This window comes from Hyaena hyaena, unplaced genomic scaffold (genome assembly GCF_003009895.1).
Source record: "Hyaena hyaena isolate Hyena2069 unplaced genomic scaffold, ASM300989v1 scaffold_462, whole genome shotgun sequence".
NCBI lineage: Eukaryota > Metazoa > Chordata > Mammalia > Carnivora > Hyaenidae > Hyaena > Hyaena hyaena.
In genome coordinates, this window is record NW_024081092.1 from 1,555,794 (window position 1) to 1,560,384 (window position 4,591).

Genomic DNA, 4,591 nt, shown 5'->3' on the forward strand with positions numbered 1-4,591 from the left:
AAAAAAAAAAAAAAGAAAAGCTCATATAGCATTCAGGCAATTTCTAGAATGGTAATGTGATGTATACGAATAAAATAGAGGTTTTGAGGTCAGACACTATTGAGTTTAAGCTCCACCTCAATTAGTGACAGGCTGTATTAATTATGAAATGAAGCTGTCCTGTGAGCCCCAATTTCTCCATTATAAAAATGTGGGTAATACCATTGTTTCAAGGTTAGAATAATAATTAAATGATACAATGCTAGCAAAAATGCTTGGCACAGAGTAGTACAATGAAAGCTCCCTCTTTTCCTCTTTTCTTTCTTTCCTCTCTTACCTCCCCTCTACTCTTTCACCTTCTCCTGTTCCCTACCTCATTTTCTGTTTTCCTTCTTTCTGTTCCAGCTTCCTAATTTCCTAACTTCCTTGCCAGGTAAACATGCTAATGGCTACATTTTCATTCTCCAAGATCATACTGAAATTCTAATAGATACTCCTTAGCGCAAATGCTCCAGATTAGATGCTCTTTGAATGACGTAAGAAAGAATATAAATACAAATATTCTTTATGAGATCTGTACATTCTTCCCTTCCTAAATGGCTGCACAGGTAGTTTCTCTTTGTGACTCTAGAAGTACATATTACTGTCCAATTGGGATGATGTCCACTGACACTTTCCAGGCATATTTTAGAGATGTTGGCTGAGAAAGAACAATTAGATATTCAAAATAGTAACCACAGAAGGCTGAAAACTATTTTTAAAAAATAACAGAGGAAAATACATTAATTAATCAATTAATTACTTATTTTCACTAGGCAAGGAATTTTTTTTTTCTATTTTGGCATACTTTATTGACAGTTTTTTTTTAAACTTTTTTCTTTCATAGTTTATTGTCAAGTTGGTTTCCATATAACATCCAGTGTTCATCCCAACAAGTGCCCTCCTCCATGCCTATCACCCCCTTTCCTCTCTCCCTCACCCCCATCAGCCCTCAGTTTGTTCTCAGTATTCAAGAGTCTCTCACAGTTTGCCTCCCTCCCTCTCCACAACTATTTTTCCCCTTGTCCTCTCCCACAGTCCTCCATTAAGTTTCTCCTGATCCACTTATAAGTGAAAACATATGGTATCTGTCTTTCTCTGCCTGACTTATTTCACTCAACATAACACCCTCAAATTCCACCCATGTTGTTACAAATAGCCAGATTTCATTCTTTCTCATTGCCATGTAGTAGTCCATTGTACAGATAAACCATATCTTCTTAATCCATTCGTCAGTTGATGGACATTTAGGCTCCTTCCATGATTTGGCTATTGTTGAGCGTGCTGCTGTGAACATTGGGGTCCATGTGCCCCTATGCATCAGCACTCCTGTATCCCTTGGGTAAATTCCTAGCAGTGCTATTGCTGGGTCATAAGGGAGTTCTAGTGTTAATTTTTTGAGGACCACACTCACTGTTTTCCAGAGGGGCTGCACCAGTTTATATTCCCACCAACAGTGTAGGAGGGTGCCCATTTCTCCACATCCTCGCCAGCATCTAGAGTTCCCTGATTTGTTCATTTTAGCCACTCTGACCGGCAGATTCTCTGCAAGATCTGGAATTTCCTTCCTTCCTTCCTCTCAGGTGGCAAGTGGTGCTTTTCCATCCACAGATTGTGTGGGTAGAGCTTCAGCCAGTCTTTTTACACTAGTCAGACTGTCTGCACCAAGTTGATTTAAGATCCTGGGTAGCATTTCCATCAACTATTTCCTCTCAGCATGACCTAGAATGGTCAAAGTGTTCACTGCCAGGGATGCCTGAACTTTATGAGACTGATGCGCTACCTACTGCACTAACGAGGCACCTGGGATGCCTGAACTTTAAGCTTGTTGAAATGGATGACTGTTCCTTGGTTTGTGAACATATGTGCTTCTTCAATACCAGAGATGTTGATTACCCCTAACTTTAAGGAGAACTGAAATTTTTTATTATCTGCTGTAGCCATTCTATGAACCACTGTCATCTTTTGACGAGTGGTTCCTTTTCCACCAATGAGCACTAGTGCTTGAATTTGTTGAATTTCTCTTGGTTCATGATGGTTTTGTTCATCTGGTTGGAGCAGAAATAGGACCACAGGGGACTAAGATTCACTCTCAGGGGGCCTCAGGCAGACTAGCCACGATTAGGTGCACACAAGCTAGGATGCAAGATGGCAGCTCAACAGGGGAATATATTTTATTTTATTTTTAATATTTTTAACATTTATTCATTTTTGAGAGACAGAGCATAAGTGGGGGGGGGGCGCAGAGAAAGAGGGAGACACAGAATCTGAAGCAGGATCCAGACTCTGAACTGTCAGCACAGAGCCCAATGCGGGACTCAAACCCCCAAATGGTGAGATCATGACTGGAGCCACAGTTGGAAGTTTAACCAACTGAGTCACCCAGGTACCCCAGGGGAATGTATTTTAAATGAAAGACAGAAGAGCATGAGGATTTAGTAAAATTTTTAAACCTATTTATCTAACTGACTATACTTGATAAAAATTTCTATTTGAATCTACTTCATTTTAATAGTAATTATCATAGGTAAAAAATGAGAATAAATGGGTTCGTATGGTTCCATTTGCTATAATACTCATCTTGAAATAGAGCATTCATTTTAGTGCTCTAGAAATTGAGTCTAACCATGTAGCATCATATAAAGGATATTTTTATAGAGTTTCTTTGTTGAATATCACTCCAGATTAAATCTTTAATTAAAATTGAAAAAAACTTTGAGTCTTATTAAGATGTGTGAAATGCTTTGATGCTCTTAAGATAAGAAGTGCTAAGTGCTAAGTATAATTAGATATAGAAAATTTGCACATGCTAGAAATTATGTTCAAAGACCACATTGATTTTTTGTGAAATTTGCATTTTGGATGAACTCCCAAAATATATGAAAGATAATTTATATAGCTCAAGAAGACTATTTTTATTACTCTATTTCACTATGTAAAAAAAGAAACACAGATGTTTTATTATCTTTTGAAAAAGGAAATGGTATTTTCTTAACATGCCACTTCCTGTGATATATCACTTCATACATAATGTGTTAAAAATAGGAAAAAACTCATTAAGTCTAGTGATGTTATACCTAAAAAGCTCTATTTGGGTTCACAATTGGTAGTTTGCTGGGCTTTATCTTAAATACGCTTTGAAAGGACAATGGACAATAACTATTTGGAAGAAATACGTTTCATGTTTGAAACAAAGGAAATCCTAATTATGTAAAAAATTAGAATTAAGAAATCAAGGTACCTATATGATATCATTGTAATTGTATTTACGTGTCTACACATAAACAAATACATTCCAGAGAAACAAATATAGAAATAAGTAATAAGATACAATGAAGTAAAATGTAGGTAATGATTGTTGTTAGCTGATGAAATTATGAATGATTTCTTTTTTCTACTTTTTATTTTTGCCACACTTCTTGAAAATGTACTTGTATGAATGTATAATTTTAAAAAATTTAAAAGAATCCCTATTTGTCTCAGTGTGGTTAAAGAAAGAAAGAAATTATTTCTTTTTAGTGTCTACATTTTTCTCCTTCATAAAGTAGACAATAATACACGTATAGTACATACTGGTGAGCACAAGTTTATAAAACTATTGCTATTAAGCAATGATCACATTTTTAAGCATTTGCTTTAAGCATGTATATGCATTAACTCAGTACTCAGAACAACCTAACAAAGTTGCACTATATCTCCATTTTACAGGGGAAGAAACTGAGGCACAGAGGGATTAAGTATCTTGCCGGAATGAACCAAGGCAGTTTGGCTCCAGGGCCCACCTCTTAACCAGCATCCTATGCCTGCACTTAACAAATATCTATTATTTGCTCTGAACTTTTGATTATGCATCATTGTTTCATTGTAAGCATGAATATCTCAGAGCTGGATAGTTCTGTGTTTAAATTCCAATTCAAGTATTTACATGTAGTGTGTCTTTGGAGGAAAACGTTAGCCTCTCAGCCTGAGTTCCTTCAATAAAATGGTACGATTCAGTCTTAAAAAAGAATGGGCTTGCATTACATACTGGATACAGACATGAAAACTCCAAGATATATTGCTAAGTAGCTTCTCCAAGATTATATGGATACTGAGTGGGAGAGTCACAGTTTGAACAGAGGCCTGCTTGATGCAACAATAGCATGTGTTACAGACTCTTAGAGGGGCTAGAGAATCACTCTAGTTGGCAATGTTCAGAGATGCTTTCCTAGAGGAGGTTGAATTCCTCAGGTCTTTTAGTCTTATAGTATGAGCAATGAAGTTCTTTTAGTTCCAGTTAAAGGTCTTATAGTAGAGCACTGGTATTTACTCTTATAGCAGACTTTCTTTGGTCTTATAGTGTGGGCAAGAGGAGTACTGAGAAATCAAAACTCACTTTTATATAGCAATCTCTTTAATTTCCCAAATAATTGGAGAGAGGGCAAGTTGGCGAAGAAGTAAGGAGCTCCGTACTTGCACTCGCGCCCATACATCACACAGAAAAGATCTGAAGCCATTGGAAACCTTACAAAACCTGAGAGATTGGGAGAAAAAAGACGCAGAATCCACTGAGAGAGCCTTCTAACGTGAGTGC

At 36.8% G+C, this 4,591-nt stretch overlaps 1 pseudogene; it reads right to left on the reverse strand.

Moving 5' to 3' along the window:
* LOC120246241 overlaps positions 1 to 2,066 on the reverse strand; it is a 3,150-nt pseudogene extending 1,084 nt beyond the window's left edge.
* Between the last annotated feature and the right edge of the window lie 2,525 nt (positions 2,067 to 4,591).